At 41.7% G+C, this 25,073-nt stretch overlaps 1 protein-coding gene across 2 annotated transcripts in view; it reads right to left on the minus strand.

Annotated features, from left to right (window-relative positions):
* ST6GAL2 (ST6 beta-galactoside alpha-2,6-sialyltransferase 2) overlaps positions 1-24,369 on the minus strand; it is a 266,985-nt gene extending 242,616 nt beyond the window's left edge. For both annotated transcript variants that reach the window (XM_075061314.1, XM_075061323.1), the window contains exon 1: positions 24,247-24,369. The gene's annotated coding sequence lies outside the window, so the exon portion shown is untranslated. The remainder of the gene's footprint in view (positions 1-24,246) is intronic.
* Positions 24,370-25,073: the final 704 nt, after the last annotated feature.

Raw genomic sequence — 25,073 nt, forward strand, 5'->3', positions numbered from 1 at the left:
GATGCTTATCTCCTGTCATTACTCTACTAACCATTTGGGTATTTGTTATGTAGACAGGTGGAAAATCTTATAGATAACCACTTGATATTATTTCCTAACAGGATAAATTAGAGACCAAGAAATGAGTTTTGCTAATGATATTCATTCTGAGGCATAAACTCACTGTGAATGACAATTGGTTGGACTTTGACACTGTTAAGTGAGCAATTGCTTTGCTTTTAATAAAAAAGGTAGAAATTTACATCCATGTAAAATCTGTATTTGCAAAGGCAAAAATATTCATCTCTTTCAGCCAAAACTTGATGCAAACTCACAACACAGGAAAACATAGGGTCCCATTATGCAAAAGAAATGCCAAAAGTGCACAAAAATTATGCCAAAAGGAAGTTATGCTGCTTTCACATTGTTGTGCCCCAGGGGTCCATAGTCTATGGCTAGTGTGTACTGGCAGGTGGCAAGAGTCCATCTGAGTAGTGCTGCTCAGCTGTGACCAACGACAAGTGACACTCCAGACAAGCGTAATAGTTGGCGTAGAGATGGCCTCCGCAGGAGTTTGCATAAGGGGCAAAGGTGTTGAGGTGCAAGTGATAATATCACTGAAACCATTCATTGTGTCAGGTGACTAAAGAGCCAAGAAGTAGCCACATCACAGGCTCAGCAGGAAAACATATACTCATGGCATGCTGGAGAATATGGTGGTTATGTCCAGTTGTTCATGGCACAACACACAACATCATCAAGTGAGAAGACAATTCATGTGAGGAGGTAGAACTGGTGAACAATCTATTGTTAGACCATACCACAGCAGCAATGGGAATGTCAGAGGTGAGCCACACACATTCCCACACATGCAGCATGGCACATGGGAGCATGAGCAGTCAACAGAGCTGCAGAAACACAAACTTACAACACAACCAAATGACTCTCAACAAATCTATTTAGCCGCTTACCTTCAGTGCTGTATACACATCATTGCCAGCTGCATGACAGCCTTTACTTATGTTCCTTTTGCTGTATAGCGTTTTGGGGCGCATATGGCACTTTTGCTTGGCCTCTGGCCACACTACTTTTATTGATGCTGCATTCCCTGGACTGCTGATGCCACACTGTGCTGCAGAAATACCAGAGTATTCTGGGGCAATGAGTTTTAGCAGGGGAATACATGTAGCAGCCTGACTTCAGCATGAAAGTTTTATGGGCTTAACTGAGAACACACACACAAATTGTTTTCAGTACAGTGGGCTCTAAACATAGAATCTGGATGGGAACTTCCTTCGTCAGAGAAGAGCTATCCCCATGTCCTTCTAATAAATATGTGAGTGAAAGATGCTTCAGATGGTAGATGATTAGATTTGGTTGCTAAAAAAAAGTCTAGACTTCTGACATCTGAACATTCATTATTCTGAGGTGCAGTCACCCTGCATAAAGACCTGGGATAGCTTTTATCTGTGGCAATGTGGAAGTGAAACCATAATAATACAGAACAGTGGAGCCCACAGCTGTACACGTTACCCACAGCGTGTAATATTGGCAAGGACACCCAAGGCTCGAGTGCTGGAAGCAGGGCAAGCCCTGGTGCAGGAGCTGACCCAATGGCAGCGGTGAGGAGAAGCAGTACTGGCTGCCCCTCAGCTCTCTTTGGTTTGGTACCAGGACCCCTCCATCATTACGGGGAGGAAGGGGAAGTGAGCAAGAGGCATTGTGACCTGGCACACAGGGGTTGCAGCTCTACTCATGTTTGGCCCCATGGCCTCTCCCTGAGCAATGCTGCATCCCCTGTGCACCCAGTTGCAACACCACTCACTCAATTTTCGTCCTGCTACTCCTCCTGTTATGACAGAGGTGCAGTAGGGACAGGCCTGAGTGGCACTGCAACCCCTGTTTGCCAGGCTGCAATGCCAATCACTGACTTTTGGCCCTGCTACTCTCTGGCATGATGGCCGCAAGGCCAAACTTGAGTGGGCAGTGAGGTGGCCATCACTGTTCTCCATTTCTGCTGCTGTGGGACACCAGGGCTCCTCCTAGAGGCCTGCCCATCCTTGCCCTGCTTCCATCAACTCATGGCCCTTCTGCTCTGCCTGAAGGACTTGCTCAGTGACAGCCTTCAGACCTGCTACAAGTACAGGGAGCTGAGGTGAGTGCCCACATGGGAAGCCAGCCAGGAGACGGAAGGTGAGGAGTGGACACAAGGGAGTTCAGTTGAGTGTAGCATGTGAACAGTTTCTGGGGTGTAGCTGATACAAAAGCTGATATGTAGCTACATATTCAACTATGGGGCTGATTCTATGTTTTTTAAATCCAAGGATTAACTAACATAAGTATTTTTGAGTACATAGTTTTTCAAAAGGCCTGTCAGCTCATCCTATTCAGTAGGTTAGTTTACACAACATACATCTATCATTTTTTAAACATGTAAACTCTTAAAGTGTAGCAATTTTTCCCAACAGACTTAAAAAATAACTGAAGTGGAGCTAACTTGCAGTGTCCTTGGTTACTAAAAATAATTCTTTTTCTCTATCTCAGTATTTAGTATGCACTTAATATTTTAACCAGATGGGGGTAAAAATTACAATGCCTAAATGATGCATAATTTTAGCTAATTATTCCTCATGAAAACACATTTCTTACCCTTCAAGGTCATGAAGGGCATTACAACCAGTGACCGAAGAATGATAGTGGAAAAATGCAGATTGATCTAGATTTTCAAAATTGATTAGCAGTTTAAGACTATGACATCAATTTGTGTGGTGTTTCCAGTCTAGTAGGAGCTAAAATTGATGAGCGCTTTTTGAAAAGGTATTGCAAATTGCTATGCTAATCAGGGTAAATTAAGTCATGAAATGACTTGATTACGAGACTATTTGCACTTTGAGAGGAATCTTTAAATAAAACTAGTTTGGGAAACGTTTCCTGACAGGAGATCTGCTACAACTTATTTATAGTGGGAACAAGGTGATCGTTTTTCTTTCACGCTTTTCCTCTTGTTTTTTTCACGTATCTTCTCAGAAGATAAAGCGATATCCTGTAATATCTGTCCTAATCCACATTGCTCTACCAGTTATTTTTTGTATTTTTCTCTTCAAGATTTAATTCTATTCATTCTGATCAATAATTCTATACCTTATCACCCTCCCTGACACTCTTGTAAAATACACTGGTATAATTTGTGAGCTACAGTCTGGAAAGCTGAGTCTACCTCCTCCATTAGAGCAGCGTTCCAGCAGGACAGATATTCTAAAAAAATATTCTTTGAACTCTTTTCTTGTAGTTGGTATTTACAACTGTATAATTCTAAGCCCTGGGCATATTTATATAGTTTAATGGAGGTGAGTCCTGTACTTTTGTTTCATCTGAGGTTGAAGTTTACATGTACACAAAATCTGCATTAAGCCAAAGTTAAATGGATTTTGCACAAGGAACTCCAAAGGGGTTGGTAGAAAGATCGTCAGATCACCTCCTCACTCTGTAAGGGAGGTTTGCAATAATGCAATCTTGGGCCCACTATTTCCAAGCACTACTTCAGTGGGCTGTCCCATCCCCCATCTCCAGCTTTCCATTTCCAACCCTTTGGTTTGATGCAAAGGCAAGGAGTTCTCCAGGTGAAGGAGGAGGGACTACGTGACCCTTGAGATCAAGTTTGTTGTCTGCGTGTTTGTTGTTGTGTGCAACCATGTGCCTGCTTGACTGAAGTTTATAGTGTGGTGTGTTTAGGGGGGGCTGAGTGCTCAGCCTAGAGGTCTGCTAAGCAAGGCTGTGAACTTCCTAATGAGGGTCTAGCCTGCCATCCTCTGCTTCCTAATCACTTTAGAATCCTTTGATAAGGGGGCAGGGCTATCTCAGGGAGAACAGGGGTTTAAAAAGCCAGCTCCTAAGCAACCAAAGGAGCTAGTGAATAGGCACAGCGAACAGGGGAGCTTACAGAGGGAGTGCAAGAGCAAGATATGAATAACAAACATTGGTTAAATTTAGGCCAATAACAACCCTTCTTTCCCCCCCGCAAAAAACCCCCCCAAGAACAAACAAACAAAAAACCCTACAAGAGTAATGAGAATGTAGGCAGAAAGTTCAGCAACAGAGTGGGTGCTATCCAATTTATTGTACTGAATGCAGCATGTATGCCTTGTGGGAAGATGGTGTATGTGTGCATTCAATGCAAGCAACTCATGGGCCTCAGAGACCCAGTATGGGCTCTTGAAACCAGAGTGGCTAATTTGGAGGAGCTAAGGGAGACAGAGAGGTATATAGATGAGACTTTCCAGGACACAATAGAGCAGTACCACCCCCAGTTTGACAGCTTCTGTGCTGTTGAGGAGGAGGAAAGTCTAGAGAAAGGAGAACATCAAGCTAAAGCAGAAGAAAATGATCCCTTAGTTGGGACCCTCCTTCCAGATAATGTCATGACATCCTCTCGCACTGAGATACCTCTCTGGACGAGAGGACCTCAGTTATTAGGAGGAGATAGATAATAGTAATCGGGGATTCAATTATTAAAAATAGATAGTTGGGTTTGTGCTGATTGGGAGAACCTCGTGGTGAATTGCCTGCTGGCTGTGAAGATTATGGACCTCTCAAGACATCTAGACAGGCTTTTGTGCAGTACTGAGGAAGAGCTGGTCGTCATGGTACGTGTAGGTACCAATGAAACAGGGAAAGATAAGAGAGAGGTTCTGGAGCCCAAATTTAGGCAGCTATGTAAGAGATCAAAGTCCAGGACCTCCATGGCAGCATTCTCTGAAATGCTTCCAATTCCATGCATAGGACCAGTTAAGACAGGCAGAACTGCAAGGTCTCAATGTGGGAATGAGACAATGGTGTTCGGAGAAGAGATTTAGGTTTATTAGGAATCTGGGAACTTTTGGGAAAGGAGAAGCCTATACAGGAAAGATGGGCTCCATCTAGAGCAAAATGGAACCAGATTGCTGGCATGTATAATTAAAAAGGTCATGGAGGAGTTTTTGAACTCAGGGCTGAGGGAAATCTGACAGGGATGGAGAAGCACACAGTTGAGACAGAGACATCGCTTAAGAGAGGATTTATTAAAGGAGGTATTCTATATCCTAGTAAAGAGGAGAGGACAGAATTACAGGAAGGAACTGAAGAGAAACAGTCAAATGATAAAAAGAGTCTCATTCAGTTACACCATTTGAAGGCAGATAACTAAATATTGATAAAATTTATAAGTGCTTGTATACAAATGCAAGAAGTCTTAATACTAAAATGGGTGAACTTGTGTACTTCATATTAAATTAGCACATTGGTATAATAGGCATCACTGAAACTTGGTGTAATGATGATAATCAATGGAACATGATAATACCAGGATACAAAATATATACGAATGACAGAGTAGGTTGTGCTGGTGGGATAGTATATGTAAAAGAAAGCATAAAGTCAAATAAAGTAAAAATCTGTAATGAATATAACTGTACCATAGAATCTCTATGAATAGAACTTGCATACTTCAGTAGGAAGAGTATAGCAGGAGAGATATATTACCAACCACCAGACCAGGATGGTGACAGTAACTGTGAAATGATCAGTTGATTAGAAAGGCAACAAAAAACAGAAAACTTAATAATGAGGGATTTCAAGTGTCACCATATTGACTGGATACATGTCACCCCAGGATGGGGTGCAGAGTTAAAATGGGGGTCTGATAGCTCAGTGGTTTGAGCATTAGCCTGCTAAACCCAAGGTTATGAGCCCAATCCTTGAAGGGGCCACTGAGGGATCAGGGGCAAAATCAATACTTGGTCCTGCCAGTGAAGGCAGAGGGTTGGATTCAAGGTCCTTTCCAGTTCTAGGAGATAGGGTACCTCTATTTATTTAGACACCATTAAAGACTGCTTCTTTGAGCAGCTAGTTCTGGAACCCACAAGGGAGAGGTAGTTCTTGATTTTATTCTAAGTGGTGCACAGCATCTGGTCCAAGCTGAATGCTCAGTAATAGCAACCCTCATGTACTTAAATTTAACATCCGGAGGGGGGGGAGCAGGAGGGAAATAGCAAAGAAACCCACCACAGAAGCATTTAACTTCAAAAAGGGGAACTACACAAAATGAAGAGGCTAATTTAAAAGAAATTAAAAGGAACAGTTAGAAGAGAGAAATACTGGCAAGCTGCACGGAAACTGTTTACAAACATCACAACAGAGGCTCAAACAAAATGTATACCCCAAATAAAAAAAAATAAAAAAAAGAAGAGGACCAAAAAAATGCCACCATAGCTAAACAACAGCATAAAAGGTAGTTAGAGACAAAAAGACATTCTTTAACATTTGGAAGTCAAATCCCAGTGAGGAAAATAGAAAGGAGCATAAACTCCGGTAAATCAAAAGGAAAAGTATAATGAGGCAGGCCAAAAAAAGAATTTGACGAGAAACTAGCAAAAGACACAAGAGCTAAAAGCAAAATTGTTTTAAAGTACATCAGAAGCAAGAAGCCTGCCAAACAATCAGTGAGGCCACTAGGTGATCAAGGTGCTAAAGGGGCACTCACGGATGACAAGCCCACTGCAGAGAAGCTAAATGAATTCTTTGCATTGGTCTTCACTGCACAGAATGTGAGAGAGATTCCTACACCTGACCCATTCTTTTTAGGTGACAAATCTGAGGAACTGGCCCAGATTGAGAGGTGAATAGAGGTGGTTTTGGAACAGATAGATAAATTAAAGAGTAATATGTCAGTAGGGCCAGATGGTATTCACCCAAGAGTTGTGAATGAAGTAAAACATGAAATTGCAGCTCTACTAACTGTAGTATGTAACCTATCACTTTAATCAGCCTTTGTACCAGATGTAACACCATTTTTTTTAAAAAGACTCCAGAAGCTGGTAAGCCTAACTCCAGTACTAGACAAATTGATTGAAACTACAGTAAAAGACAGAATTATCAGACAAATAGATCTACACAATAGGTTGGGGAAGAGTTAACATGGCTTCTCTAAAGGAAAATCATGCCTCACCTATCTATTAGAATTCTTTGAGGGGGGTCAAGAAGCATGTGGACATCTGAAAGGCCAGTGACCATAGTCCTGCCAAAGCTCCTGTTGGTGATCTTGACAACACTGCATCGTACCTTCCAACATTCCATGTGGCCAAAGCAGGACGCAACAGAGTCACTCACTGAGAACAGAGCAGTTTCCAAGTGCAGTGGCTGCCATGCTCAGTGCTGAGGGAACAGGGGAGATGCCAGGTGTCACTGCCAAACCTTGTGAAATCATGCTGGTCCCCGTGTTTCGCCTGCCAAGTCTGTGCCATACTCAGCCCCCACCTTCCAGTCTGGGGAAGTATCACACTCCACCCCAAAGTTCTCCCAAGGGGGCTGAGCATGCCCACAAGCAACTGAAGCTGGTCCCCTCCCTAGCTCTTCACCGTGTGTAACATGTGTATGGCTGCAGGCACCACGGCATGTGGGAAATCTTCTATTTCTACTGAGACAGGGTGTTTCAGGGGTCAAAACAGGACAGTCTCATGTACCTAGGACAGCTGGGAGAGCTGCTATTTAGCAATAATTAAATCAAATGCTGTTTATTTAAGAAAGAGACTGGAATCAGATGCAACTAAGAAATCATGGAAAGCATCAAGTCTCTTCTCTTCTAGGCAAGCACTGTACACAGCCCACTAGAACCGGCTAGAAAACCTGCCAACACAGTGGGGCTTCCCATAGACTGCAGGTTTTCTTCTACTCCTCTGCAAGGAAAAGCTATGGGGTAATTGCCACTGGTTTTGGAAGGAAGTGCTGATGCTGGGCAGGGGGAAGAAAAATGAAACACTTTGGCCAGGGGAAGAGAACTGAAGTACCACAGTCTCTCTCTCTGTCCCCCTTTCTCTTCCTGTATGTCCTGCTACATCTCCGCAAATTCATTTCATTCTATGTCAAGGTATGCTGATGTGTGCACATCTGCACTCCACTGGCTTTTGTTTTGTGGCTCTTGCCAGGTATGTAAGTGTCTTCATTACAAAAGCGAAATGTTGGTAGTGAGAACCTCACATATTCCATAGCTGCAGTTTTTTGCTGTCTCTCTTCTCTCTCTCTCCTCCCTTTTTCATGAAAGACTGCCCAGAATGGAGACAACCTCGCTGTGATTTTTAAAAATCTGCATCCATTTCCAGTAAGGAACAGCCTTATACACAGAAATCTCTCTCAACTTTTACTCCTGAAACTCTAATGGTTCTTACCCCCAAAATTCTACTGGGTTGGCTTGTTACCTTCAATATATATTTATTTATACATTACCACTCTTGTTTCTTTTCAGCCCTCACTCCTCCCTGGAGGAGTCTGCCAGCATAAAAAACCTGTAATGTCTTCCTAGGAATATTATAGTTCATGAAGGTAAGAATATGTAGAAAATGATAATGTTTATGCATAGTTATCTCTCACACATCGTCTGGGAGAGATTTCAGGCTGGATATTTTGCTTTTACTCATGTTGATTTCTGTTAGGAAATCTCTTTCCAATTAATTCCTCATAAATCACACAACCTTACACATTGTACCAACTGATTTGTGAAATGTGACCACTGGCAGAAACCTATCCACTAATGCAACAGTAACAGCTGGTGCTTCATTTCTTCATAGGGTGAGACAAGGCAGACAGGGACAATCCCACATAGTGTGTATAATGCATTCAGCTACGAACATAACCACATCTAATTACTTTTTTTAGGTGTGAAAGCAAAGCAAAATGTTTTAATATTAAATTTCATACTTTTTCACTGAAAAAGTAATTTATTATCAGGAAGACATTCCCTTTGCCACTTCCCCTATGTGAAATGTATTACAGGCTTTTGTTTGGTTGGTTTGTGTTTTGGCTTCCTCTAAAGCCAGATATTGGCCTCTGCTTGAAGTTGTCATAAACAGATAGCTACAGGTTAATGTCTTTTTCACCTGTAAAGGATTAACAAACAGTGATTTGCAACACCTGACCAGAGGACCAATCAGGAAACAAGATACTTTCAAATTTCAAGGGAGGGAAGCCTTTGTTTGTGGGTTTTGGCGTTTGCTTTGTTCTCTCTGAGTCCAGGAAGGGATTAGAGGTGCAACCAGGTTTCTGCCAATCTCCCTGCTACAGTCTCTTATATATTCAGAATAGTGAGTATGAGTAGAAAGGCGGTTATAGTCTTTTGATTGTTTTTGTATTTGCAACTGTGTATCTGGCTGGTAGAGTTTTAATGTGTATTTAGCTGAAAGACTCTGTAACATTTACCATCTAGATTACAGAGATAACTTTTACTTTTTTCTTTCTTTCTTTTTATTAAAAGTTTTGCTTCTTAAGACCTGTTTGATTTTTTCTCCTGGTTAAGGCTCAAAGGAACTGAGTCTGTACTTACCAGGGAAGTGGTGGGAGACAGGGAAGGAAGAAGGGAGGGGGAAAAGGAGGAATCCCTTTGTTTAGATTCACGGAGCCTGAATCTGTATTGCCTCTGGGTGAGGTGAAAAGCCTCTCTTTTAAGATTCAAGGAGTTGAATCCCAGTGATCTTCTAGGGTAACCCAGGGAGGGAAAGCCTAGGAGAGGCACTAGTAAGGGAAAGAGTTTACTTTCCTTGTATTAAGATCCAGGGGGTCTGGATCTTGGGAGTCCCCAGGGAAGGTTTTGGGGAGACCAGAGTTTATCAGGTACTCAGAATCCTGATGGTGGCAGCGTATCAGATCTAAGCTGGTAATTAAGCTTAAAGGACTTCATGCTAGTACCTCATTTTTAGACTCTAAGGTTCAGATTTGGGAAAGAATATTATGACAGAAGTACAGTTACAAATGTTAAAACTGATTTATGCATTCCCTCCAAAAGAAAAAAAAGAGAGAACCCTGGCATCTTTTTCTTACCTAATAATGACAATAAACAGTAGCAGCTGAAAATAGCACAGTCTAGAAAAAGAAAACAAAAACCGGGGCCTGATGCAGTTAAACATTATTCATGCTAGTCCTTGCTCATGCTGGCAGTTTCATTGACTTGAATAGGACTACTCACATGAGTAACAAATATTCAAGAGTTGGATGGCTAGATCCTCACTCCTCAGACATTTCCTTTGTACAGGTAAGTTGTAACATTAGAGCCCTAAAATGTACATTGTAAAAGTGAAAATTCAGTGTAAACTCGGAGGCTACGTTTTTCAAAAATAGGAGTCTAATGGTCGGCTCCCGAATCCACATTTAGTGCTCAGAACTTTTGAAAAGCAGATTGCTTATTTAGGTGCCAAAATATGCAGTTAGTAGCAAGATTTTTGAAAATCTTGGCCACAATTGTTATTTTGCACTGTACAGCTGAAACAGTCTTACTGTCCTCTTTTTATAGTGTAAAACCAAAAATGGCACTACTATAAATATACAGTAAAACATACTGCATAGCTCCTTCAAACAATTCACATCCCGTGCAAAAGGGGCAATCCTGGGTTAGAAACATGAGAGCATTGTAATAAATTAGAGAGTTCAAATATTTGAACCTAAATTCCTTTATCTGTATTAACTCCACAAGTTTACATATAGGTCTCTGTTATTTTTACATGATGAACCAGGGCATACATCTTCCCAGCATTAAAAACCTCTATCCTAAAACTGCAAGTTCTGCAAAAGCAGTGCTAATGCTAATATTTTCTGAACCTACTTTGCGACGAATGGGACAGCCACACAATTTTCCACAAAGTATAAACAAGAATGACAAAGCCTTTGACAAACTTGCTGTCACTATCTGCCAAGCCCTCACTTTCAAGGCTGCATGAATCTTCTCAAAAAAAATAAATCACAGATGATATTGTCAGGTGCAAATCTCACATAGTGCTTTTCCTTGCAAAGCTAAATTGATTGATTTTTCGTCTAATATGAGGACACAAATCTCCAGGCATGAACTGATAGCATCTTATGGGCTTTTTGGCTCCTGATCCCAATGGGATAACATCTTCAGATTCATCCTGATACCTTGGCACTTGGAGTACATTGGGGTTGTACAGTTCAAATCCATTGGGCTTTACTTTGTATAACGTTGTTGAAAAAAACCCTGCTTTTGATTCTGATAAGGTCTCATTACTGTCTTATCTTTCAAACATTGAACAGTACCAAGTGTCCCCTACTTAGAGTCATAATGAAAATGGCAGTTTAAATTTTGGTTGCTCTTTCTTTGTTAACTGTAATAGGCTCTAATTAATTAAATCCATCCCTGTACATCTGCTTTCTTTTATATTTGGTACAGAAAACTGATAATTTGCTCAGGCTGAACAGAAGAAAAATCTTTTTTGCACAGGTCATTCATTAGGGATTTACTGTTTTCCTGGCATAAAGAATGTTCCTGTAGTGTTTGTGTTACATCGAACTTCAGACATTTTGGGCTTGAATATCGATCACCTTACACTTTGTGTAAACTCTTATGCTGGGGTATGGCATCACCAGAGCTACAAGATTACTCAAAAGGGGTGGAGGAGAAAGATGTGTATCTGCACCTTGCCTTCTATATGGTGGTGTTGGCTTAGCACTGGAGTTAGCATATTCTGTATCTCCAAAAGGAAGGTGTAAGAACATATCCTCGCTGTGCTTAGCAAGGGCCTGAGTCAACACCCATTATGGTCAATGAGAAGACTCATGTTAATTTTGCCTGTATTTGGATCAGGCCACAAGTGCTGAAAAGACATACTTCCTGCACTTCTCATCTGCAAGCAGGATGTCTCCTGGAGCAGCTAGTGGCGTGGTGCCTTCTCACACCTTTCCTTAACCAGTTCTAGCTTTAAATGCTACAATTCAGCTCAATATGTTTAAAATACTATGGCAGATGCCCTGTGTACTTGGCATCCTGTTAAGTTCAGCTGAAGCTGTACAAATCAGATTGGACCTTGCCACGTGCAAATATGCTCAAGGAACAAATAATTGCATCACCATCTCACATAGATTTGCTGAAGCACTGGTCAGTTTACATGCCCCAACATTTTACCCTCATCCTAACCAAATTAAAAACAAACAGTAAATGCATCCAGCGCTAGCCAGTCACGGTTACTAAGAAGGCTCCTCAAGGAATTGTGAATGCTCAGTCAATGGTGTACCCTCATGCATAGGCTATGTGGGGAGTGCACATTACAGCTACCAGCAGGAGAACCTGCTCCCAAGTGACAAGAGGGTGCGTAGGGATGGGACGCAGGGTTACTCAAAGCCTCCTATAAAATCTACTAAGCTGTTTCAGTTGGCACAATTAGGCTTCCGTAACAAGGAAGAACAGAGAGGAATTTAGTGGAGCATAAGGCTGGAAGAAACAGCTGCCCCCACTCATCATTTCCTATAAGATGGAGGAGGGGAATCTGTGCACGATTCTGTATCCCTCCTTATCACTGTAAAACACTTGTTTCAACAGATTCTCTTACCTGGTTTTGAGCTGAGTATCTTCAAGTGCCTGAGAAACAATATGTTTTTCTTCCTCTGTCTCTGCACCCTTCTCTTGGTACTGCTTAAGCATCCCTTCTAGAGATGACTTAACTCTGGGACTCAGAAAGACCTTCTAAAGAGCATTCCTCCCTCCCTTTACTTTTATAATGGACCAGATGACACCTAGCGGTAGGCATTTTCAGTACTATTTCCAAAGGGAAGATACTTCTACTCCTTCCCCTTGTTTCAGTTACACAAAAAGAAAACTGTTTTTAATACCAATATATCTAAGAATCTCTCTCTCTCTCTCTCTCTCTCTCACACACACACACACACACACACAAAGAACATTATTTAGGTTGCAGAGTCAAGCTCTCAAAAATGAAGAAATGACAGAATTAAGGTTGCCTGTGCAACTCTTCCCCTGGCCCAGCCAGTCCTAGTCCCAGTTCTTCCCAACAATTTGTCCCCAGTGTCCTTGTCCAGTCAGTCCCATTTGCCTCCCTCCCAGCTCCTCATCTGATCCATTTCTCTCCCCTCACCTCAAAATCCTAGTTGCCCCTCCTTCTGCCCCTACTCCCTTTCCCCACTGGCTACCAGTCACAGTCTCCCTGCCTGGACTCCTCATCCAATCTCAGTGTCTCCCCAAAACTTAATCCCATCTTCTTATCCTAGTTTCTTTACCCAGCCAGTTCCAGGTTTATCCCCTGCACACCACTCCTCATCAGATCTGTTCCACTCACCCACCTTCCCCCTCACTTCCTGAATTCAGGGTCTCACAAGAGAAGTGTTGGGCAACCTAATAATAGGCACCCAGCCCCATGGATTAATATCATCCAGCTTGTGAGCAGTTCAGGCCAGGGGCTTTGTCTTTATCCTTGTCTGTAAGGCACAAGAAAGGTATCTGAAAAGCAGTTTATTTGCCAAGAAGTTCTGCCTCCTATCTTGGCTATAGTAATAAGAAAGTGTTTTTGTTTAAGAAAAAAGTTGAAAAACTAGGCCCCAATCCTTCTTCCATTGAAGTCAACAGCAAAACTTCCACTGATTTCAGGATCAGGCTCCCAGTGAACAGCTTTCTATGTCTCCCACAACTCTTTGCATCACATGATCCCCGGCCCAAGGAGTTTCTCACGGATGAGGGAAGAGAATGTTTGTAGGAGCTCCTTGTTAAAACACTGGCAGTAAATCTGTGCTCTGTCAGGCAGAGTCAGGCAGCTGTGGCTTCTCTGCCGAGTTCCAGCAGAAAAGGCTTATCCTGGAAGCTCCTCCAGTCATTTTGATAGGTTGTCTTGGGGCCTGCTTGGTCCAAAGAACCCGCTTGTGCAAATGGGCCTGACTAGGAAATTCTCCAATGAAATAGAGTTTTGTCAGAAAATGCCAGTTCATCAAACCTGAAATTTCTTGCAGTGAGTTGAATTTCATAAACTCCCACTGCATCACAGGAAGGGACCCTGCTGCAACACTGTCAGAGATCCAATGGCAGCCTGTTCGCCTAATGGGCTGCTGGGGAGCCTCACCAAGAGTATCGCCTCTGTGCCAGGGACTTGGGCTTGCAGGATCTGTGGCTCTGGGGCAGCCCCACCATGTAGACTGCCACCGGGCTAGAGACCCAGAGCTTTCAAGCTCTCAAGCCAGCTGGCTCCTAGCAGGCAGCCCTGGGCAGCACAGACTGAAACTGACATTCTTGAAAGGTCATAGCAGCTGTGAAATTGACAAGAATGTCAATTTCAGGCAACACCTGCTCCTCTAGAGAGTGTTTTTGTTTAAGAAAAAAGTTGAAAAACTAGGCCCTGATCCTTCCTCCTTTTGAAGTCAATAGCAAAACTTCCATTGGTTTCAGTGGGACAGGATCAGGCTCATACTGAACACCTTTCTATCTCTCTCACTCCTTAAATCAAAGACCATGTGTTGGTGTTTCCAAAATGAAGTTTTTCGAGGTTTTCTGGTTTGTGAAAAATTTCAAAGTGTCAACAATTCTTGCAAAACCAGAAATCTCAAATTTCAGCTAGTTTTAGTGCTCCCTGCCCCCATCCCTTTTCAGGTCTCAGAGTGTGCTGTATTTCTATAGTACTATTTACTGAACTGAAAAAGATAAACATAAAGTTGTTATATAAATATCAAGTCATTGTGCTGTAAATCTGAATGATGGGAGTTAATATCACAGGCATATTTTTTATTGTGAAATCATTGTTTAAAATCACAGCTGCTTCTAACTGTGCAAGATGCTGGATTTGATGGACCATTGATTGAGCTCATATGGCACCTCTTATGCTATTACTAAAAATATTTGTATGCTAATATTTTACACAGAAGAGTGGGGGTGACTGTGTATTGTGCATGCGAATGTGTGATCTTCATTCTAGGTGACTGTTATGTTAAAACCCAAGGGATTGCTAGCTCTTAGTGAGAAAACAAAAAACTCACTGTCACCAGGGAGAAACTGAGGACCCTATAAGTTGCTGTTGCCCAGTGTCATTTTTTGTCCAACTGGAAAAAATGAGCAAATGACAGTTTTCACCCTGCTACACTCAGTCTATGATGAATCTCCCTCCTCACCACATAACTGTAAAGTGACCCAGGCTGGGTTCATAATCCAGATGGAAGATTACTGATTCCACAAATCTTAAATGAGAGAGACAAGGAATGCAGCTTACTTGTTTAAATTACTGTACTCAAAAATCCAAATTGTGTGCCATGTGTATCTCCTTAAGTAAGTCATGTGAGCAGTTTCTCTCTTACTAAGACAGGCCAAATGCCTTTAATAACAGTAGAGCTGAAAAGAAAGGATCCTGTTGTAAATAGTGTTTTGATTTAGTCTGACCCTCACTTAGTGGAATCAAAACTTAGGACAAAATAACTGAAGATATGATTGTTCTTTGAGTGTCACTGATTTGAACAGCCTTCACAAAGTGGTGGTTCTTGTAGTTTTATGATCTGGAGCCATTTACTCTGATATACTTTCAATTCATATTCTAAAAAAAAATTGACAGTGTTGGAGTGAGATGCAGATGTCCTGAGTTTGTGTGAGAATTGCTGTGGGGCACTGCTGACAATGGGTATGTACAGATATAGCTCTATATGTGTTTATATGAGAAACTCTTAACCCCAACAAACTTGCACTGAACATCCCCAAACTTTGTGTAAGATCAGATCCAAATTAGAACTTTGCCTCATCTCTAATAGTTAACATACAACACCACACATTATTCACAGTTGAGATTTAAGGGCCTTTACTCAGAAGAATATGTGTCTGGGTAGGATAGGCACTTGTTAGGAAAAAGTAAGCCTCATGGCCCCAGGAGCTCAGGTCTCTGCAGTATAGGCCATAAACTGAACTATTGGGTGCATGAGGAAATCACAAGTGTAGTTTATCTGATTTATGCTTGTGGTACACAGATTTTCTAACTTAAATAGACAATCGTTATAGCCATTCACCTTATCTGCAAGCAGTAATGTTCCAAAAATTGAACACATTATAGAACTGAGGTGCTACTGGCAACAATTTAAATGAATGGGATAAGTCCCCTCACTGTTCCCTCGAGCAGATCTCAGTTTTATTCTGATAGAGTCCCAAACCATACACAATGGAATCAAATCTCAGGAAAACATATGATTGTCCTTATTTTTGTCTTTTAGTTTGCTTTTATTACAAATCACCTCGAGGGATGTCAAACTAAAAAGGTGGCAGTCCTATGAAGGAGAGGAGCACTGTGCTCCTGCATTAGACATGTACAACAGCAGGATATTCAACTTGAAAAATGTGCCCAAAAGGATTCCAGGGAGTTCTGTAATGAGAGTGAGGCAGTAATTCAAATCTGTGGCACTGTCTGGAGTTGCTTTGAAAGTGTAATACAATGGTGCTTTCCAATAAACAAAGCAGAGCATGAATGCTTGTCTGCATTGCATGCTGTTCTCATACAGAAATCAGTTCTCCATTTTTTATTTTTAAGTATAACTTTGGACCTCTTTGCAAATTCTAAGGTAACCACTGCGGTTTGCTGACATGAACAGCTGATTCTGTAAATGACTTCAGAAACTGCAGGTAATGGCTATAAGAAATTCAATCAATAAATAAGTTCTCCCTTCATTGCTGAGAGATGTCACTACCAAATGACTGTTTAATTCTCTAAAGGTGGCTAACTGTATCCTGTCGTTTTGGGGAGAGGGGGAATTTGAATCTGAAAGCCATGAGCAGTAGAGAAGCAGCCAGTATAACTATTTCCCTGGAGATCTATCAGAGAGTTTGCAGATAACCATAGATGCAAGGCACTGTCTGCAAGCCTATAATCTGTAGAGAGACTGAAGAGGAGCGAGAAAAGCATTTGAGCTCCTGGATGGGGTGCGTAGACATATCTGCTCCACTTGTGATTTCTGACTCACATCTGCTTAGTTAACTGTTAAAAACAGGTTTTTAATATTGTCACTTCTGCAGAGCCAATATAACTGTCAAAGAAATCTGTATTCCTCAGGCATTGTCAATATCATCGTCACATACATTTCCAAACTCTTGGATTCCAGAATTGCTATTATTTTCCTTTACATGTGTACATGTGTGTGTATTTTCTTACTTGTAAAAGGTGTCAAATGAATAAGTGTGGAGACTGAAGACCTCTTTGATCGCTGAACAGGTACAGCCTGGGCAATAACACCTGTCACTGATTTATTCCTCTGCTCAGTGTTCTGGAAGGACCACTTCTAACGGTCATTGGCACCATTAACTCATTGGTTGAGACTGCCAAGGATGTCCATTACTGCCAGGTGTGGAACTTATTATTTCTATACTATACCACCTGCAGGCCTCAACCAAGATCAGGGACTGAGTATCTCAGGTGCTGTGCATTCATACAGGAGACAGTCTGTGCCCCAAAGAGTTCACAATATAAGTAAAAAACACAGATAAAGAGTAGGACAAAAGAAGTATTGTCTCTGTTTTGCAGATGGGGATAGCACAGCGTTTTTATGTTGTGAACACTAGGAACTGCTCCTGCAGGGTCAGACTCCCATAAACAGAATTGTTTACCAGTGTTTTACATTTGCAAAGAATATTTTAATCCATTCAGAAAAAAGATGGGAATGGCATTCCTCTGTATCAACTCCCTAAGTTCTATGGCGTTGTATTAAACCATACTGCATGTTTATCAAGTATGATATGAAAGTGGCTAATGCTGCAGTCAAACATATTTTTCCAATGTAACACCAGCTTTCTTATTGCATTTACCAAATATATCTACATGGAATGATATTTCGTAAGACATGAATCAACACAGCATATGCTACAATGCTTTAACTTTGTTTTCATAATTGAAAGAAGCTGCTTTACAAGCATCTGTTCTAGTCCTGGGGATGTATCTTGCCATAGTTTCTCACTGAAAACTCCATCTAAAGTCACTGAGATTTTTCTGGATAAAAAAAGGCCAGCAGACTTTGGCTTCTAGTCTTTTAGAGCTGGTTGGCTCTTTGAAACCTAATAATGCATCTTATTCTTATTTTAATTTATTCTGAAGTAAGTGAGCTTCACCAGCTTAAAACGGTTTACAAAGCTGTGGTTAAGGGAATGTGCAGAGCCACTATATTGTTGTTTCCTCGGGCAGGTCTCATTTTTTGTTTCTGTATTTTGGAGCAGGGGGGGCTTGTTATCTGGGATAATGAGTGCATATATGCCAGTGTTTCTCAAACTGGGGTTGCCGCTTGTGTAGGGAAAGACCCCGGCGGGCCGGGCCGGGCCGGTTTTCCCGTCCGCAGGTCTGGCCGATTGCGGCTCCCACTAGCCATGGTTCACTGCTCCAGGCCAATGGGAGCTGCTGGAAGTGGTGCGGGCCGAGGGACTTACTGGCCGCCGCTTCCAGCAGCCCCCATTGGCCTGCAGTGGTGAACTGCGGCCAGTGGGAGCCATGATTGGCTGGACCTGCAGACGGGGCAGGTAGGCAAACTGGACTGACCCGCCAAGGGCTTTCCCTACATAAGCAGTGACCCCAGTGTGAGAAACACTGATACATGTCCTGTGCTGTAGCTGTTTTCTAAAATGTTCCCCATCCAGCTTCTCTAGTGCTTAATTTGTAATGAAAGAGGTGCCGGGGCTCAAAGCAATTTTTTTTACATTCATAACTGATGCAGCAAGCCCAGAGGTGATGGGTCTATGAATTGAGAAGCCCAGAGGTGCCTGGACTCAGCCCTGGCACAAATAACGCACTGAGTTTCTTCTTCGCAGAATATGTAAAGTGAAAATATGTTGGAAGTAAAACCTAGAAAACTGTTTCTAATCCCACATATCTTATGCATTTATGATGCATTCATCAGGATTTTTGTAAGTATAGTTGCAACACACAGAAGTCACCCCACACTATGAATACCTTTTTGAAAACAGGTGCTTGTCATACTCATAGACTCATAGAGTTTAAGACCAGAAGGGACCACCAGATCATCTAGTCTGGCTTCCTGTAAATCACAGGCCACTAACACCCCCAACCACCATCAACTAAACCCAACAACTAGAATTAGATGACAGTATTACAGCCCTCTGGGGACTAAACTCTTATGTGTCATAGATAGAGAACTGGAGGGACTGGGGTGCACCAATGCCCAAGGCTCCTGCAATGGGAGAGAGTTGATTAAGTGCCCAGATAATCCTGGCAAGTGGTCCACGCCTCATGTTGCAGAGGAAGGCAAAAACCTCAAGGGCCGGGAATTTCTTCCTTATCTCGCATATGGCAATCGGTTAGACTCTGAGCATGCAAGCAAGAACAAGCCAGCCAAGTACCTGAGGGAGCAACTGAGCTTTATAAGTTTATGGTACAATGAGGTTTTCCACAATGGCATATGGCCCTCCTGAAACTGCTAATAGCAAATATCTCCAACAGCTGAAGATGGGACACTTGTGGGGGAAGGGATCTGAGTTACTACAGAGAACTCTTACCCAGCTGTCTGGCTGGTGGGTCTCACCCACATGCTTAGGTCTAACTTATCCTCATATTTGGGGTTGGGAAGGAATTTTCCCTCAAGTCAGATTGGCAGAGACTCCTGCCTTCCTCTGCAGCATGGGGCATTGTGACAGGATCTTTGGGGTACAACCTGGAACTGGGGTACTGCTGTGCTCCTTTAACTCTCCAGCCTGGGTCATCTCTCACAATGGTTTGCTAGTACAAGCATCAAACCTCTCCAAGCTCACTTAGTACAACAGCATATGGAGCCCCACACCCAGATAAATTACGTATGAATCATACAGAGAAAGGCACCAGCAAATCTCCCCAGCCTTCAGCCTTGTACCCCCAAAATATACTGTCTTGAGTTGTCAGCAGTCTGCCATTACGAGTCATTATCCAGTCTGCCGCCCCCTCGATGTAGAGAGCACACACAAGCCTTTGTAAACTGAGCTGAGATTTCCCAAGCACTTCAAGCAAAACACACTGTTTTACGTAAAACATAAAACAGATGTATTAGCTATAGAAAGATAGATTTTAAGTGATTATAAGTGGTAGGCACAAAAGGTCAGAGATAGTTACCAAAGAATATAAAAGGTAAGTCTAAATCTTAAACTTTATTAGAGTAGGCAGTACATGGATCAAGCAATTTCTCACCCCACAGGTAGTTTATACTTCTTAATACATGGGCTTTCTCTTTAAGCCTGGGACCAGTCTCCTGAGTTCAAGTCTTTGTCTTCCCAGCATTCTTGTTGCTTCCAGCATAGGTGGGGGAGGAGAAAGGTAAAAGAATGATGCCACTGTCCCCTATTTTATATCCTCAATCCATGTGCCTGCAAAACATTAACCTAGACATATCCTGGTGGGCTCTGCTAAATCACAGAGTTGAGCAATCCCCCATTGTATGATGCTTGTGCAGCCCTCTTACAGTATTGTAAATCCGTTGCTTATAACTCCTCTGTTGATTAATGGTCACTTCACACCTCCTGGGAATAGATCAGCACCTAACAGTAGAGAATCTCTAATTTACAAAATATTTCAGTAAGAACCATACAGCAAAAGCTTATAACTTCATGCACAGTAGTGATATACATATTTGGACAAAACAATGGGTTAGAGCAGATCATGACCTTTCATATGATATCTTACATGGCACGCTATGTATGAAATATATCATAATTATATGACAGGATGAATATTCTTTTTCAGGGTGCTGCTTTTAGGTACAGAGTGCTATAGGCATGGGTCATTTTTTGGTGCGAACTAGAGTACAGGGTTCAGCCTCTAACCTGAACTCTTTAAATCAAGATTAGAAGACTTCAGTAACTCAACCAGAGATTATGGGCCTATTACAGGAATAAGTAGGTGAGATTCTGTTGCCTGTGATGTGCAGGAGGTCAGACTAGATGATCATGATGGTCCTTTTGACTTTGAAGTCTATGAGAGAATGCTCAGTGCCACCTCAAAGCATTGGCCCACCCCATCCAGTTGCCCATCTTCAAGTATGGCTCTCTCTGACGCTTCAGAAAAAGGAAGAAGAAAAAAGAAAACCAACAACCAAACAGCCCCCACAAACCCAGAAGACAATGGGGAAAACATTCGCTTCCTGATCCCTGCAGATGACTGGCTGAAGCCCTGCAGCATGAGATTTTAGCCAGGAACTGGAAGAGACTATCCAGGACTGCTGAGTGATGCCCCCTCCCCATAAGCAACCCCATCATACAATCTCACTCATAAATTTGTCAAGTCTCATCTTAAAACTAATTAAGTTGTCCACTAGGAGTTGTGATGAGCACCCTTACGATAGCTAAATGATGGGTACCGAAATGCTTTGATAGATTCAATATATAAAAACAGAGGGGAGTAATGAAAATCTGTCATATAGATGTGTGAAAAACTAGAAACAATTTAGAAGAGCTCTTTGCCAGTGCTTGAACATCTGGCATTCTCTGCTTCATGAATTGTAATCTCTGATGAGAATGAGAGGGAGGAGGGGCATTTAAAGCTGAAGGAGCAACAGAGGAAATTTTTGATGAAAACCTAGGTTTGCTTGAAGGTGTGTTGAGATCTCTGTGGCTGTGGCTGATGCTGACTGTGTCTGAAGATTTTGTATAGCATTAAACTTTATAGGACAAAGATTCATATTGGTAACTTGGGAGGTGCATGGCATTCAGAGATCCCAAGACCAGAAGGGACCACTGTGATTGTCTACTCTGGCCTCCTGTATAGCAGAGGCAATAGAACTTCCCCAAAATAATTCCTAGAGTGTATCTTTTAGAAAAATGTCCAATCTTGAACATTGCTAGGGAGTATCCCTGTTCTACGGTTTGTGGATGGGTTAAATCTTTACTGAGAATGGAATTCATGTTTACTCTGTGTTACATTGAGAGCACATCAAAATTTTCCAAGTTTACATTTATCCATAATTGCCCCCCCACCCTGCCAAAAATGTGATTTTTGACGGAACCCACATATGCTTTACAGGTTTTTTTTAACCATCTCTTATAACATGGGGGCAAAATGTGAGAATTAGGCTTAGCTCTGCATTGGAGGCAGTGTGCACTGTCCATCCCTTCCCTAGGCTACCTAATACACAGGTGTGTAGGTGCAGAGAATGTACCAGCCTTTAGGATGGCTACACTGGTTTCTCAGGCATACCTAGCCCACTGTGTGAGAAGGCATGACACCATAACACCACTTTTTGACTGCCTCTTACCACTTATTTTGGGGCAACGTGAAATACCAAGTCACATAGAGGGAGCATCACTTGTGCAGGGATGGAGGTGGGGTAAGATTCCTTGAGCATTTTGCCCTAGCACTCATGCAAGGACGAGCCACAATCTGGCTTGTAAAGACACATCCCATGGTTAATACAGAACTTCTGTATCACTCAAGGCCCAATTCTTCTACCCTTACCAGTGCTGAGCAGCACCTTACTCTCCAAGGAATAACACTGAAATCACTGGGAACTGCTCACAGAGTCTGTGGCTGCTCAACAGGCACAAAGGTATTCAAATCTGGCCCCAGCAAATGGGAGTTTTTCCACAAGCCTGGTTTTTATTAGGTTGGTTTGAGAATCGTGGTCATTGTTACATGGCAAAAGGGACAACAGCAAAATCACCTAGTTAACAGGAACAAACTCAAGTATGAATTCAATACTCAGGACCAGATGTACCAATAGCTACTGTCCCTAATTCCCTTTGTGCTGAAATTCTCTATCATTACTGTAATTTTACTCTCATACATGTAGATGAAGCTGGCCCACAAAAGCAAAAAACCCCCCCAAAAACGTAGAAAACGCACTGCAATTACTCTGCTTCCAATTTTTTTTACCCTATCTATTGCTCCCCTGTAATGCATTTAATGCACTAAGTGTCCTAGGCAATGATGCAATTTTAGCAACAATTTAGTTTGCTGTTGACAGAGTGATGCTGGATCTCAAAACCTGGAACACATGGCACATAAGTGGTCCTATTTATAAATTCTATAGCAACTAGTTATACAAGCTCACTTATCAATTCCCTAGCTCAGTCTGTCAGCCTGTACCCTTCAGAATGATTCCTGTATCAATCTAATGTGAAATTACTGAGCTCGAGGAAGCAGCATTTATTTTGTACTTTGCCAGTGTGCTGAGCTGTGTTCTTATACTAGCTTATAAAAGTTGCTCCTTAAACACTACAGATAAAGTCAACTGGAAAAAAAATCAATATGGTCCCTTTTGCCGTGGATAGGGAAAGTAAATATACTCACTGTGACTTGAAAGTAACTATTGCAGACCTAAAACCTAATCCTTAGATCTATCGTGTTTGTTCAGGGACAGAGAAAGTGATGAGTAGGACATGAAGCAGGAGTCTAAAATTATCACTGTATATTTTCTAGCTATAAGGAACAGCCCTCCTGACAGTTATAAATACAGCTGTGTCATCTATATGATCCAATGCACAGCTGTATCCAACAGAGATCTGGACTGGATTGACAGTAACTGATGAGTCCACAGTATCATGTCCTGATACTGATGCAGCTAGATTGGATTTACTTGTAAGAGAAATAGACTTGGATTCAGTTAGGAGCCAATCGTTCTGTTATTTCCTGTATTTAAGCAACAGCCTTTAGTCTATCCCCAGTACAGCTTGTTAACACCTTTTCAATCAAAATGTTCAAGCTTTGAGCTCACTGGAAAGCTGTAATAATTGCACAATTCAAATCTATCAATCATTCACATTATCCTTCTCCTGCTAGGACAGGAGAGCCATGACCTGACCTCTCTGAGGGGAGCTATCATTTCCTCTTGAGTCTAATGCACTTGATCCATGGTAGCTAGGTAAATAAAAATGCATTTCTGTGAGTGTGTGTGTGTATATATATATTGAAATGAACGACTTGGACAACACCACTTATCAGCCAGATGACTAATAAAACATGTGACAAGCATCCTTAACAAGCATACGCATCAGCGACTGGAGCAGTAGATGTGCTTTCCTTAGTTCTTTAGACTTTTCTTGAGCAGAGTAAATCTGAATGGTAAGCAACAGAAGCAGGTAAAATGATGTCCATGCAAATAAAAAAACCCCACACATTTCTCCTCTATATCATTAGCTGTCATCTCTGTTCTGTTAAAAGTTTTACATTTCCAAAGCCATCCACCAGCAAGAAAACAAGTTGTGTTATTCTGAGCCTTTTAACACATCCAGTACAATAAACAGAGAAAAAAGTGAAGGATAAAAGAATCATCTTGCAGTTCTACACAGCATTACCAATCTCATCTCTAGTAGTTTTTTCTGCTGATTTATGCTTTCCTTAATTTACTTAACATTGCTTTTGAGCACATAGCACTCCTTGCAATTTTTTGCATTGCATTGATACAGAAAAGATTGAACACATTAAAAAAAAATCTTTCAACTCTCATTGATCTCATGCAGCACACAAGCTCTCCCCGCACCCTCTTCCTCTGCTGAGTTAATCTGCAGCTCTGTCAGCATAAGAGACTTACCACAGGGTTTTCGAGGGGAGAATGCAGTTCGGCTCTCTTACACACTGGAATAGCTGCTACCCAGTAATGAAGCAGGAGCTGAGAAGTCTCACTCTTTCAGTAGCTATTCAGGTAGTGCAGCCAGCTTTCTCTAGCCCTCTGCATATACACAGACAGGCGCAGAGAGCGAGAGAGAGAAAGAGAGAGAGAGAAGCAATAAACTGAGCATAATTAAGAGAGCTCCTTTCTACAAATTACAGAAACAAGTGTTCCCTGTAGCAGGGTGGGTTCTTTAAAAAGCAGTCTCTCCCCAGAAACCCTGCACTTTTTTTTTACTTTTTTTTACTGGAAAAAGAAATCTTTCTTGGAAACAAAGTCATTGATGTGTTACAGTGAGGTTATTTTTCTTTTTTTATGATGAAAGTTTCATTGTGAAATTCAGTCTAGTTTGCAGGCGAATGAGAACCATCTCTGCAGCCTCTTAGCAAAGGAGCTTAGATCAACAGTCTCATGCATTTAATGACATTATTTATGAAAGAACACATCTGCTCTAATAAATTCACCAATTAGGGAGGTAATGGTTTAGTAAATATATATCAATGCCTTTTTCAACATATGCACCATGGGGAAAAAAACAATACGACGTGTAAATTAACGTGCAGATTTGTAATAGACCTGCTGTACTTGAAAGAATTTTGAAGGAAAATAAATAATGCCCAGATAGATAGGTTAGCTATGTAATATATGCCTAATGTGTCCGATATAGGTGTTTGCTACTTGTCCCTAATACATGTTGAGTAAAAAGTGTCAAGAAATTTCAGAATGTTGTCATATTTGGCAAGGAGATT

The sequence above is a fragment of the Chelonoidis abingdonii genome, chromosome 1, assembly GCF_003597395.2.
Source record: "Chelonoidis abingdonii isolate Lonesome George chromosome 1, CheloAbing_2.0, whole genome shotgun sequence".
NCBI lineage: Eukaryota > Metazoa > Chordata > Testudines > Testudinidae > Chelonoidis > Chelonoidis abingdonii.